General features: G+C 39.2%; 1 long non-coding RNA gene across 2 annotated transcripts in view; it reads right to left on the bottom strand.

Annotated features, from left to right (window-relative positions):
• Positions 1-15,431, bottom strand: part of LOC123374288 — a 145,267-nt gene that overhangs the window by 66,303 nt on the left and 63,533 nt on the right. Inside the window, exon 3 of one of the 2 annotated variants that reach the window (XR_006581057.1) lies at positions 12,828-13,713. The exons of the other annotated variant lie outside the window; for it this stretch is intronic. This is a non-coding gene — a long non-coding RNA (uncharacterized LOC123374288). Of the gene's footprint in view, positions 1-12,827; positions 13,714-15,431 lie in introns of those variants that run through there. 2 annotated transcript variants of the gene reach the window in all.

The raw sequence follows: 15,431 nt of genomic DNA, 5'->3' as shown, positions 1-15,431 counted from the left end.
CTGTTTAGTTCCAAAAAAATACATGAATATTAAGGACCTGAAGAACGTATGATCCACCAGGGCCTCGTCTTATACACCTAGGAATATATATGCAATATACAGTAGTTTAGCAGCTTAACTGCTCCAAAGTAGTTAATAGCTGTACCTTGTATTTCTTCCTTTCCAAAAATTCATCTAAGTACTCCCTTGAACTCATACTTCTGCTACTGACTTTGCCAATGTGTTCATACTCTAAAAACCCTTTGTGTAAAGAAATTCTGCATGAATTGCTTGCATACTGTAATTGGAACATGTTCCTCTCCCCCCACACACACTTTTTAGGGCAGATCTAGTGTTGGTGTTTCTCTACTCTGACCCACCAATGACCTCTAATGTTGACCTCCAAGGACTACTTTCTCTTTTGGTAAGGGATAATTCAGTCTTCTTGGTATGCCTCCTGGGCACAGTCAAAATTATGTCTTGTGATTTTGTGATGTGGACTACTGTCTACTAAGGACTGAACTAATACCACTATATTCAATTAATTCAGGACCTCAGGATGGCCTTGATCTATAGTCCCAGATGGTGAATGACTCTCTCCAGTTAGCTACCCAGTTCCCTGGGGAATGTGCACCTTTAATAAACACTACTATTTAAAAATAGACACAAAGCATATAAAATATGCAAATATATGTATACATTTCATAAAGTGAGTTACATTCCAGTCTCTAGATCACTTTAGCATAGATAAAAATACAGAGACAGAGAATTCCTGGACAGTCTATAATTGTTTTACCATCCTTAACAAACAAGTGATTTGAAAAGAAAATTATATCACCACAGAAAGTTTAAAATAAATAGTAACAGGCTCTATTTCCTGAGTAGCAGGTTCACTGTATGTACTGAAGAAATGCAGTATTGAACTTTTACTCATTTACTATATCATCTGGACTCCTGCAGTATGTGCCTATGATTGTTCTTGTAAAGGTTCTTACTGAGGTAAATAAAACTGTAGAACCTTAGGAACATGCTATTATTACAGCACAGAGCTAAGGTGTACAGAACAGGAAATAACTCTCTGAGGGATAAATTACATGTGATGAGGGCCAAAAGAATACAGCTCCTATTTCAGGAAGTCTTCCAGGCAAAAGCAGAGATTTGGCAGTTTTAGCGTTCCTTTCAAGACAATACACGTACACCAAAAACATTATTCTTCACAGAGTACCCCAGAGGCCTTTCCAATCATCTGGATGCTCGTAGTTATTCCATTCCCTCAAATTCAACACAGATCTTCTTTATTAATTTTAATTTGTCATCAATAACCTGACAGGCTCTCTTTCGGCAAGAAATACTGTATTAACTGTTTCACTCACTGTGGCAGCTATTAAAAATGTGATAATGATTAGCAGTAATGAGGTCAAATAGAATAATGTGAGTATAAGTTGCTACCAGCGAAATATATAACACAAGAGGATTTATTATGTTCACTTGCTGAAATGTAATTTAAAAACAGGATATTACCACCTGCTATGCTGGCTCATAGGGTTATCCAGATCATTTAAGCATTTCCTGCTAATATGTTTATTTGCTTCTGGCAGATATTACCACTACTGTATTTCAAATAACTACAGTTAAAACAAAGTTAATTGTTGCTATCTACTTAATATAAACAAGATTATGTAAACAAATCATTAGATAATTAGCTTGAACAATGATAAGTAAAATGATTTGAACATCAATATTATCTGGAGAAAATGTATAACAATATTTAGGATTGTATGCAATGAATCAATCTTTCTTAACAGCTAAACTCGTGATTAAGAAACCTTGTTGCCCCCTAAATATTGTAAGACCAGAGCTGTTGAAATACTGTCTTCAGATATGATAAATCTATAATAGATATAACCTTTAGACACATTGAGTGAAATGTTAAAACTTTGCCAATGCAAGAAATCTACAGATAATCTCATTATTCACCTATAACCTCTAAAAAGATTTAAGATTTAGATGTCTTTATATTACTTTTCAATATGTTGATCTAAATATAATAATCCAAGGGTTTTGACTGTAGTAACACAGAACAGCCTGATAGGAACCTGGATGAAACTGTAGCTCTGCCTGATCTACAAAAGCTTTTTTAGATTGGGGAGATAAGAGTTTAATACAAAAGAAGCTCATTCTCACTTGGCTGAGCTTTAATTTTGAGGGGGAAAAATTATGGATGCAAGGCCAGATTCTGGCTCCTAGTTACTTTGGTTTAAATCCACTGAAATAAGTGGATATTCTCATCTTTAAACCTGTGTAATGTAGAGCAGAATTTGGTCCGAGGACATTATTATACCTTGTGAAGAACTGGTTTTAAAATTGAAGTTCCTCTAGATAAAGGAGATATCAGCTGGATTATTTCTTATGTGAAATATATACTATAAATTGGCTCTTGGCAGTTAATCCCTACATTACAGATTTTTTAAGTGTAAACTGCCAGACTAATATTTTTTATTGTTTGGCCTTTCCATATACTCTTTTGAAGAGTAATGACATATTAATTACAAATGAGCAAAAAGAGAAGTAAAATGGAATAACAAAGGAGTGATTGTTACAGGTCATGTTAAGAGCATAGAATGGATAGATGTTTTGGAAACAAACAGAAAAAAATATAACTGAATTTTCATTTTGTCTATTTAAACTAATAGATTTTAATTTATTTTATCTTCTTTATGCTATTATACTTGCACGTCTGTTGAATAAATCTTGATATTCCCTGAGAGATATAGAAACTATATTCAAAAATAAGTTCCATATGTATCACTTTAAATTATTGCTATAGAAGAAAGTAGTAAAAAATACGAATTTAGAGTAATTGTAGGAGTGTAACCTGCAACTATCATTAACACTATGATGTAAAGGCTTTCTCTGCCTGCATCTTTCTGAGCACACTAGAGGGGGAACCAGTGCTGCTAGTCATGTCATAAAGACATACAAAGATACCAGGAAAAAGGATTGCCTATTTTGACGTTTTTTCAATTTAAAGCAGGGTATTTCACCCAAAGCAAGTGGCGCAGGAATATTTTGGACAAAAACCTGTTCACCTCATTTGAGTAAGGAAAGCTGATGGTTCCCTGTTCACAGTGTTCTTCCAAGCACTAGAAACTGAAATAGAAAGATCCTGATCCACAGGTACATTGGGACTGCTCTACTGGCACCAAGAAATTCTAGAGCCAACATCTTTGGTCCTGGCTGGATCACTTCACTACAGGGGGATCCTCTGATGGTATAGACCTGGCTTAATGGCTCCCATGCCTTCCCCACTTACTCACTGTAAGGCAAGGCTATGGTTTCCCCTGCACCCCAGCAATTCCTAGCTGCTGTATGAGCTCATTGGGGTCATTATTAGTCAACATAATGTGCCCACCAGGGGACCACCCCAGCACACAGTCAGCCCATGATCCAGGGAATGCAAAGGTCAATAGAAGCCATCTTTGCATCATCCCCTTCCCAAGTTACATTTTGTACCCCTCAGCAAAAGCCAGAGATCAGTGATGTTGTTTGTACAAAATTCAAATGATTGACAATGAGTTTGGGGTATGCAGGGGTGATACGTGGATCCTGACAAACACTGCATGTTAAACTATACGTTGTGAATATAAATCCAAGATCTTTGCTTTCACCATAAGAAAACAATAGCTAGAGCTGTGTTACTGGAGGAAGTCACTAGAGACTACTCTGTTTAAACACTTTTTTTGTATAACCATACCAGGTAGCTTTCCAAGGTTACTGTTTGCCTGATGTAATAACAACACAGACTTTACATATCAGCTAAATTTGAATCGATGATAGGTACAATGTTTGTAATTCTACATCAAGCAGCACTTGTATCTGGCATTTATTTGTGTTGTTGCTTTGGCAGGTTCTTCCAGAGATCCTTCTCATCTGACATGTCAGGTCTACTATCAAAGAGGAATAGTGAATTCACTTTTACAGTTAGGCAAGCTGAATGCTATTACCCATGTATTTGTCACCACCCCGCAGATCCCAGCCTCTAATCTGCCATCTGGATGGATGCTACAAAGTTAAGAGCCAGGGATGTGCATTTCTCAGTAACTACTTGCTGTCACCTATTATTTTAAGGATCCTGTGATTTTCTTTTATTTTGACTAGAAAAAAACAAGGCAGCTGCAGTAATAAAAAGGAATATCAAGTAGCTACTTTCTGGCAGATTTTTCACTGGTATGGATACAGTAGTGGTGGGTTTGGGGTTTGTTTTGGGGGGATTGTTAGCAAATATGTGCACTGGGATCTAATACTGTAAAGCGGTAGTATGTTCTTTAAAAAAATATCCATTTTAGAACCTTGCATACCAGTTAACAAAATAAAAAAATGAAAGCATATTTGCATGCCCCTTATTGAACACGTTATATATTTATTCTATAATACTATCTACCATATGCAATATATTTTTTATATATGCACAGTATTTAGAAAGTATTACTGTCCTCCAGTCACCATGGTTCTGATGGTTCTTTCGTATTACTGTAAACATCCTCTGTCATTCTGATCATAAATGTTTCCAGAGAAATAAGGGTGGGGTCACACTTTGGGAATCCTCAGGGCAAAAGTTTAGCTTTGCAAGTCAAAACCTAATTTTCAAATTAATTTATAAAAAATAATGTTTAAAAAACCCAAAGTCACTAGAAATGCAATGAGTGACAACATACTGGGCCAAATTACTCCCTGAAGTAACTATTTAAATCAATGTAGATACACCAGGATTAATTATAATTAATTGTTTTTTAACATTTGAATATAGTGCCATTGGTGCAAATGGTGCTAAACACAGAGTGATAAAGATACAGTTCCTAACAGCCCAGCCCATACAATCTAGGCTGCATGTGAAGAATTTGGCCTACTATCTAGAAATACTATAAGATTTTGCACAACTGGTCAAATGATTTTTAACATCTCTAATGAAGAACGTGCCTCTATCCCGCAGCATAGGTGTAAAACATCCTAACCCGTGGAAAAGGTGCAATACCATGGGGGTAAGCTATGGAGAGTAAATGCAGATGGGCTCTGCACAACATATGCGGTGGAGAAGAATATGAGGTGGTTCTCTCCACAGCAGCCTTCACAGCTGCAGAGGGGATTTGGAGGCAAGGCAGGGGCATGACCACTGGGTGTGAAACTATACAGAGCAAGCAGCCAACCCCCACTGCTACTAGTGTGAGCACAAGTGCCAGGTGTGGAGTGCTGGTACTGGTATGCTAGGGTTGAGGAAAAAAAACCTGTGTCTTGTAACCCCTGCAAAGATCCCTTATGCAAGAGTTGTGTCTGGATATTACTGCTGCTTATCTGGCTGCTATATGATATCCTCAGTGAATGACTTTTGTTTTTGAAAGATGCTATTGTACCACATTTCACTGTCTCATTTTATTGCTCCACACTGTGTTCACGTGGACTAGGCCAGAGATTACATCTGGCCATTGCTGATGCCAGGAAGATGTTTCCTGCTAGTTTTCTCCTCCCTAATTCAGCACACACTCAACTTCTATTCTTCCCTCCAACAGGTTTTTGCCTTCCTTGGAAATACAGAGATACATATTTCATGCAGTCTGTGAATCGCTGCTCTATTTTCTGCCTGGGTAGGCCAACAGAGCATGATCCAGGTAAGCAGCAGCATCAAGTGACCTGCCCCTGATAGTGTGCCAGATCGGATCTTAATCACATGAGCATCCTCAGGGTCATCTTATCATAGACGCAATGTGCCTCAGGTGGCATGTGATCAGGATTTATCACCCAATTTTGTCTGCTGGTTGGATCATTAGCTTCCCCGGCCCGGATACTGACGGGGAGTGCAACATGAATGCTGATCCATGCCCCCCATCCTCAGGGTAAAGCCTCATCATCTGAAATGGAATAGGGGAAAACTCCTATGTGTTTGTACAACACACTAGGTTTGGCCAGTGCTAGGGCACATGTAGCAAGTCCTAGGGCCACACCTTGCCAGAGGGAGCTGACCCTACCAAACTAGTACAGAGGAGAGCTGTTTTACAGCACAAAGCATGTTTCACAGCCAGAGTGTGGGTGGTCGTGCCTAGTAGTTGAAGCTGGAATCAGGCCTAATGAGTAGAGCCAGAGCCAAAGGTCAGAGCCATAAACTGGAACTAGGGCTAAGGGTCAGAGCTGAAGTTGGAAGCCAGGAACCAGAGCTAAGCAAAAAAATAGGGTCTGTCATAGAAGCGAGCTAGAGAGCCACCTAGTTGCACAGACAACTTCCTGGCATTCCCTCCAGGCTTAAGCAGTGTGACTGGACTAATCAGGGACAGAAGCACTGCCAATCAGGCCCTCTGTGGGCAGCATATCCAGTGATCCTTGGTCGCACAAGGTTCACAGCCCATCAACAGCTCCTCTGCAAGAGCTGTTCAGTGGTGGCGCAGATATTGCAGTGACTCACAGCCCCAGGTCCTCGCCCTGTGGATCCTCACTCTGTATACTAAGACAGTCGTCAGGTTCCCATGAGGTCACGGGTTACTAGTGCACATGGACTTGGGTCAAATTGGCAGGATCTTCCTTCCTGATTTAATTTCAGTAATTGGATTTTTTAACAGGAAAAAGGAAAAATGTGACCTTTCTTTTAGCAATGGGGCAAATGGAACCCATACTGAAATAGTCTGCTTAATATATATGCTTTCCTCATCTCAGATTTTCCCCACAGTTATGATGTTATTTAGTGGAAGTTAAGTATTACATTAAAATGCTTGTACTTTTTGATATTTTGAATTCTATTTTAATAAAAATCCTTCCTTCTTACATTAATCTTGGACAAACATATGTCCCCACTTTTCAATAGATTATTTATTTCATTTAGCTTTCTCATTGAACTAAAGACCTGCTAAAAGGCTTGCTGTTGTTTTTTAGAGGAAACATATATCATGTAATTATTCTTTACTTACAAGATAAATGTTGACCATTTAATTACACGGGGCTCGATTCAGCAAAACCTACTTCCATGCTTGCTGGCCCACAAAAGCTTCTCAAGCCTTCTGGTCTCCACAGCTGTGAAGGATAATCACTGTTCCCCAGGGAAGGCAGCAGACTGCTACATTAGGCATTATGCACTATTCCACTGGTGACTGCCAAAGAAGAAAGGTGAGGAGAATCTGCTGAGCATACTCAGGGATTTCCTATGAGGCTGTGTGTGTGGATTTCCTATGAGGGGTGTGTGTGTGGGTGGGTGGGTGTGTGTGTGTAGAAAAGGTGGGGAAGGGAATTCCAATGACTGTTGTTGATGTAATCACATAAGAACCATATACCATATCAGTTACATGGCACTACCTCCTTTGGTGCTCAGATTCTGTCTGGGACAAATTTCCATTTCATATTATTCTCCCAGGCTCTGGACAGGAACAGAGATTTTACTCAGTCATGCAGTAGTTTTCACAGAAAAAAAGATTGGACACAACTCAGAGTTATTTTTAAAAACCTAACAAAACAAATAGAAAAACCTTGGGCATTGGGAAGATGAATCATTCGGTCTATGGTAGTTCAAAGAAATCACTACCATCCTGTGGTAGTTCACAGAAGTTCCATATTTCAGATTTGGGCATGTAAATTCAGTGTTGTGCATGCACAAACAGAAGCTGTGATATTATCACAGTGGCAGGTTTGCCTTCAGTTGGCAGTAAAACTTATGCTTTAAATTAAACTCTGTTAGATGTATGATTATGGATGAAACACTGACAAAACTTTGTAAACACTCTTGACAATCTCCATAAACCTGAGGACTCTAACTCAATTTCAGCTCAGCTGAACTCAGACTTGAATTCTCCGTCAAATGTGTAAACTTGAGTTCACTGTGTTTACACAGGTAGAAGTGAGCACAGAACCTGGCCCCAAGCTCGTCTAAGGAGTCCATTATAAACTCAGTCGATCTGCTGAAAATTTTCTATCAACATTTTTGTTTTGTTTATATACAGGAAATGGCTTTTTGACAAAATCACCCCAAAATCACCTTCTTGATATTATCACCCAAAAATCTATTATTATTTTTTTGAAAAAACAAAAACCAAATCTCTTTCCTGAAAATTTTGCATTTTAGCAGACAATTTTTTTTCCATTTTTGGATTTTCATTTCCCCACACAGAAAAAGATCTTAAAAAATCCAAAGAAAAATCTCATTTTCACTGAAAAAAAATCATTTTCCAACTTAGACCGTGGCGGCAGCTGGGACCCCGGGCACGGGGTTGGCAGCAGAGCCCCTGGCACAGGGCCAGCAGCCGGGACCCCGGGTGCACAGGGCCGGCAGCTGGGACACGGGGCAAAAAGCTAGCAGCCAGGACCCTGGGGGTGCTGCAGCACTTCCTCACCTCTAGTTCCCAGGCCTATGGTGAATGTTATGAAGCTGAATATATACATTTGAACATACCAAAAAAACTGAAGAATCCAAGATGAGAATAAATTCTATTTTCAGTATACAGAAACTTTAACAAGTGAATATTTGTATTATGAAATGCATCTTCCAAAGCCAATTTATTAGATGCTAGATATCAACCAGGAACTGGCATATTGGCTTAATAATTAAGCTTGCTATTGTTCACAAGATAGATGGAGAGAAGGCAGGAATAACCATTCTCAACTACAACTCTTTCACCTGTCACCTTTTGCTTCAGAAATCAGCTGATCAGTCTGACAGCCCACTTCAAGCTGACTCAGAAGCAGTACATTGAACATATAGCTATTACAGCATGTGCCATAATTAGCCTTCCCAAAATTATAGACATCTTACTCACAAAAAAAGAAAAAGCAATCCCTACGCTTTGTTTATCTATCCTCTACAGAACTATCCAAAAGATCATTCCTTTTAAGTGGGCACAAGGGTAGAATCTTTGCCTGCAAAAGTAATCTTCTATATATACACACTAATCTAGAGTTATTTAGCACACAAAAATTCTGCTAATGGATGAAAAGACCATCTCCTAACCTTTTAAGCTTATTTATTAGTAATTTATTAATACAGTTGGAACAAAAATGGCTGTTGTTTTCAGAATTCATTTTTCAGCCTGTAGTCTTATACCAGATGACACTCAGGCTCCGGTTCTTTGGGAATACACATCAAACTCTGGTTCATAATTTATGTAATGACATATACTTGGACACTGATTAGCTACCTTATCAGCCCTGTAATAAAAGAAGCATAACCCCTAGTTTATCATTCATCTGAAGTCATTTTGAATAATATCACAAGATTGTAATGTAATCATTATGCTGTACAGCATGTGTGGGCCAATACACTACACTGTCAGTGTCAGAGGACTGTCATAGTTCATACTACTTAATTTGCTCACTTCTTATACATTTATGAAATTGGAGTCAACAGTCTAGTATAGTAATAATATTCTGGATAAGATACTTACACAAATTGTTAATAAGATGTTCAAGGCAAGTGCAAGAAGATGCAAGACAAAACGGAAGAACTGGTTTTGTGGCTGAACTTAGAGAAAACATGACCTTATAGTCAATGAGTTGATTGAATTTCCTTTGACTTTTACATCAAAAGTACCTAGAGATTGTGTTGATATTTTTTCTAGTTATAACAATTAGGGAAGATGAAGTTTTCTAGCAGAATGCTTAAATCACATGGTGAAAGCAGGATGCTTGCAAGACAACGAGATGCGTTATTTCTCCAATATATTTTATCCAGGTTATGGAGTTAATGGTGAGGACTAGTCAGAATAAATGAGATAAAGTTCTGTATCACTGACTGTGGTAAGGGTATCTTTTCTGCTGAAATAGAAAATGGAATTCAAAAGAGTGCTGTAAGGACTAGAACACAACAGGATACAATACATACTAAAGTATAGCCTGTATCTATCCTCAGTGATTTTATCATGAGTATCATGATATTTAATGTTTTACTTAAAGTCCCAGCTCCTGGAGGCAAGTGATCATGTGAGAATTTCAGTTTTCTTTTTTAAAGAAAGTTTCTAGCCCTTATGGTTGAAGAGAAAAGCTTGAAAATGTAACCCTGAAAGAGTCAAAAACCAAGAGAGCTCAAAATTTATTTTTTAAAACAAATCTCATTATTTCTAAGCAAAACTCACATATTTTTTCATGCCTGACTCATGATTATTGAATATTTGAGGTTGACAGTACTGTATCTCTTAGGAAATTTATTATAAAGATAGAAAAAATATCCATAGTAAGGAATTTCCAGAATAGAAAGAAAGGCCAAGAGTCTGTGAAGCTGATATGTCGTCTGGCTGACAGACCAGTAGTATGGAAAGGAGATCACCTCATGTGAAATGTTAACCATTCCTTCCAGAGCTCCTTGTGCACCCCTGTGCTGGAAACTAAACAGGTGAGCCAGCACTCTGGTCACTTAGACACCAGTCAGCTCCACTGGAGGAAGCTGATTCCAGATATGCAGCTAATTAGATGATCAGTCCGGGAGAGCTAATGAACCAATTGTCATCAGATGAGGGTACTCCTGGGGGAATTCTACACCACTGTGCATGTGCATAATTAATGAGCCATGCACATTTTAAATTTTTTGTGCAGAAAAAAGCTTCTGCCAGAAAGTTGCTGCAGTTCCACCTTTTGCCCACCAGAGGGTACTATTATGCTAGAACAGAGCAGCATCAGCAGAAAATAACTTTGGCTGGAAAGTTGCTGCAGTTCTGCCTTTTGCCCACCAGGTGTGCTGTGGTGAATGAACAGAGCAGCAGCTCCCAGCCAGCTAGGGAAGAGAAAGAGCCTGCCTTCTTCACAGCACCTGTAAGGCCAGGTGAGGAAACAGCAGCTATGGGGAGACAGAGAGTGTGGGGCTGCTGGAGGATCAGACAGAGGCTCAAAAGGACTAGACTGGGGCAGGGGCTGAATGGGAATGGAGGCGATGGGCCACAGGCGGGAGGGAGTTACAGGGCCACATGAGAGGGGAAAGAGGTGCATGGCCACATAAGGACAGGTGGTGGCCGAGTGGAGGCACAGAGACACATGGAGACAGGGTGAGGGGGTGCAGGGCCACATGGGATGGGGGGAGTGGGTGTCTGTGGGGGGGTGGGACACGTGGACAGGTGCAGATGCGCCTGACTGAATGGGAGAGGCTAGGGGTCAGCCAGGGTCTGCATGGGGGAAGCTCCCTAACAATCCCTCCCCATTCACCCCAAAAACCTGTTCCATACTTTTCCCACCCAAACCCAACAACCCTCCAAGTTCATACCCATGCTCCTTCCCAGCAATTACTTCCCTTTCCCTTAGCTCCTCTGTTACCCCTGACTCCCCCAAGCCTTTGCACTGCTTCTGAGGGGTGCAGGAAATATAGTTCTGTATTGTAGTTTAAATGAATTATTACTCAAGGTACGTCTATACTGCCCGCTGGATCGGCGGTTAGTAATTGATCTATCGGGGATCAATTTATCGCATCTCGTCTAGATGCGATAAATCGACCCGCGAATCAACGCCCGTACTCCACCTTGGCAGGAGGAGTGAGCAGTGTCAATGGGGGAGCCGTGGCAGTCAACTCGGCGCCGTGAGGACAGCCAGGTAAGCAATTCGCGTAGCTGAAGTTGAAGTATCTTAGATTGATCCCCCGCTAGTGTAGACCAGCCCTCAGAGTTCTGTACTGATATGCCTAGTAAGGAATCTATTTGTAAAAAAAAAAAAATCCTAAATCTTTTTTGTTGTTGGTATTGTTACAGACTTACTTGCTGACAGGTATTTTTTAAATAAATGACCAAAAATCATTTAAACTGGTGAATCATCTTGTGATTATATTGTGTTATTTTGACAAACTATGCAGAATTTTGCAGAATTTGAAAATATTGTGTGAAGAATTTTTATTTTTTTGGTGCAGAATTCCTCCAGGAGTAGTTAAGGGGTATAAAAGATGACATAGAAAAGAAGTAAGCTGGGAGGACCTGACCAAGTGGATCCCAGTATGTGCTGAGATCTCAAGGAAGGGAGATGTCTGATCCTCCCTGGCCCTGTGGTTAAGGGCAAGAAACATTGTAAATACTTTGCTGCATGAGGCTGTATTGGGAATATTTATATTCCCATCACCAACACATGAAGTTGCTAGCTACTGATGGAGTCTGAAAGCATCAGAGGATTGAGTTGCCCCATTCTGCTCTCAGTTACATGAAGTAAATCTGGAATAATTTCACTGAAGTCCATGGAGTTACTCTGGATTTTATACTATGTGAAAATGAGGGCAGAATCTGGCCTATTGACTTAAATATCAGTTGACGCTGCTCAGTACTTTACAGAATTAGGCTCTACAGTTGTAATCTAAGTATTTGACCTTTCAAGCCTTAATTTTATGAGTTTGGTCTTATCACTGGCTTTTTGTGTTCTATGGCAGTGTATGGAGTGACAATATCAGAGAGCAGAAGAGCAAACACTAGCTTAGCATAGAAGAATGAGAAAATTGGCTGTAGAGCATTTCTAGGATTTTTCACTCAGGCTCTTCCTTAAACACACTGAAGATACAGTAGTGAAAGGGCTGTGATCTGAAATGCAGAATCCCAATAGATCTGGCACTAAAATAAAATGAAGAAGGCCAGAAGCCCCAGTGGAATGAGGGGTGCTGTTGCAGACCCATAACTCTGAAGTGGGATTGATGGATAGAAAACTCTGTGACAAGTGGCACTAAGATAATGATTGTTGGGCAGCATGAGCTATTACAATATGATGAAAAAAATGCAAGATTAATGGTCTTGAACAGTGTAACTTTGCTTAAATAATGAAAAAGAAACAGAATTAAATCAGTATAATAATATTTATTTGAAGATAGGTAATCAGACGAAGAAAACAATGAAAACTACATTTTTTCCCAGAGCATAATATTAGTTTAATGGAACTAATACTGCATACACATTATTACTGCATAACAGTGTCCTAACAGAAACAGGCAAAGCACCATTTCTAAAAAGCCTTAGTAAATAGAGCATGGAAAGTATTAGAAAATGCACTGTAAGGAACAATCCTGTCCTAGCAGTGTGATGGGCAAGATGACTTAAATAGGTCTTTTCCGTCTCTGGTTTCTATGACTATGAACACAAATTTAAATACTATGCTTTAGACTGTTACTGCTCTTCTGTCAAAGATAAATAATTACTCTGATGAAGAATTAGATGATATGCTTACTGTTAAACAATTAAATTAGTCTCTAGCATTTTTTTTAACATGACAATAAAAACAAATGAGTTAATCATCAATCTTGTATCCAACTGTTATTCATGAAGAATTTAATACCATTTAGATTTTATTTCCAACAGAATAAAAGCATATTCCTTACTGTCTTGGTTCACCACAACTTCATTGGCAATCAAAAACTCTGACAAATCTCAGCAATCACCTTCAAGATTTATGTAATAAAAACAATATTCAGAATACAGTATACCAGATTATATCTTCATAAATACCTAATTCAGTCCATGAAGGAGTGGGAGAATGATCAGCATCTTCTGATATGCTCGAATGTTGTAAGTACTGTAACTATCACACTGTGAACATTTGTTTTGTTAATATTAGATGTGTGATGAAGATCAGATCATAGTAAATGACAGTGATGGTATCAAACCTGGGTCAGAAGCAGATGATGCAAAATATAAAAGGGGACTGATGCACTGAACAGCTGGAATATCTAGGATGGGTAACAGCGTGCAAAAGTAGAAATAAACCTGAAATACTGGTCTTCATTTGAGCCACACATGGTACATAAAACAAGTCGGTGCACATCTGGAAGGAGAGAAATTTAAATATGATTGAAATGTATACATTTTTGCTTGGAAAAAAATAGAAGATGCAAGAAGCTGTTCACATATAAAACTGACTTTTACTATAATGTTAAAATAACTAATGCAGAAAGTAAAAATAAGCAAACGGAAAAGGTATCAATGTGGACAAAGATGTCAAACTAGTATAAAAGTTATTAAAATAATGGGTTACTAAAAATGGTAGATCTGGTCAAATGAACGATATCAAAAAATTCATGCAATTTGGAGTACTGAGCAAAGTTCAAAACAAAAGGATATGGCTAGAGGGAAAAGTGTTTCTTTCTGAGCTGCACAATGGTTCACTTCAAAGCAATTCTACTCCCCATAACAGAAAATTCCCATTGACAATTCCAGTGATGTCAATACCATTGATGGAAATTACTTAACGATGTCTGATTGTTTCCGGATATTACAAATATTTCATTAAAAATGTTATATGAAGTGGAGAAGTGTTTTCCCATAGTGTGATCTTTCCAAATGCTGTGCTGAATATGAGTGCAGCTTTGCTTCAAAGCAAATTCATCCCTTAAAAACAAAAGGCTCTGGATGGTGGAAGACTGCAAAAGGCTGTTCAAGGGCAGGTAGCCAAATTAGAAACTGTTTCAAATTAAACTGAATCAGACCTTTTATTGCTCACTCTCTGCAAACATTTATGCAACAGCTCTGTTTTTATGGATATTTGCAAAAAGTACATTTCAAGCATGTATCCAAGATTGAATATGTTTTGTAACAATTTGAAATTAACTTTAGGCAGATGCGGAAGTAGGTTGTAAAAGACAGTGAGGGAGCAGAAACTAGACCATATGACTTAGACCAGGGGTTTGTAAACTGTGGATCAAGACCCCAAAGTGGGTCACGACCCCATTTTAATGGGGTCGCCAAAGGCTGGGGTTGGCCATTGGCCCAAGCAAGTCTGAAGCCCAGGCCTAAGCCCCACCGCCCAGGGATAAGGTTACAGGCCCTCCACCCAGGGCAGAAGCCTTTGGGCTTCCCCACACACACCCGGGGTGGTGGGGCTCGGGTGGCTTGGTCTTCGGTCCCCCCTCCTGGGGTCATGTAGTTAATTTTGTTGTCAGAAGGGAGTCACAGTGCAATGAAGTTTGAGAACCGCTGACTTAGATGTTTCTATGCAAAAGTCTTTGATAATGTTCTTTTTCTGTGTGAGAGGCACAAACACTCCACCTTCCTGTCTTATCCACTATGTAAACATAAACAAACAATAAACAATAATAAATTTGACTTTCCTAAAAACTTGATGCAAATTTTTCCTTAAATAATAACAATATTTTTTTATGTTTATATAGCACCTTCCCTCTGCAGATCTCAGAACACTAAAAATATTTAGGAACAGATTGTACCACTACACACACACCTTTGTGTAGGGGAAAATGCAAAGTTCCGAAGGGAGCATTAAGAAGGAGCAGTGTGAATGATGCATTCACTCCCTTACATCACCAGCAAACTGCACTGGCTGGAGCCAAGGTAGGAGGAAGTTCAAAGCCCTAAATCCTGCCTTTCCCTGCCTCTTTTTAGTGGCTGGTAGAAGCAGAAGGATTGCAACTGTGGCCACTACCTTGGCAGGAGGAAGGGTCCCTCCCAACCCTCACTAGAACAGAGCCACTGGGCAAGGCTGTGATGAGTTTTTTTTCTCCCTCACATATTCTGTTATCGTCTCAAATA

Source organism: Mauremys mutica, chromosome 7, assembly GCF_020497125.1.
Source record: "Mauremys mutica isolate MM-2020 ecotype Southern chromosome 7, ASM2049712v1, whole genome shotgun sequence".
NCBI classification, from domain to species: domain Eukaryota; kingdom Metazoa; phylum Chordata; order Testudines; family Geoemydidae; genus Mauremys; species Mauremys mutica.
The sequence above is the reverse complement of the archived record's forward strand: the minus strand, read 5'-3'. Positions and strand labels throughout refer to the sequence as shown.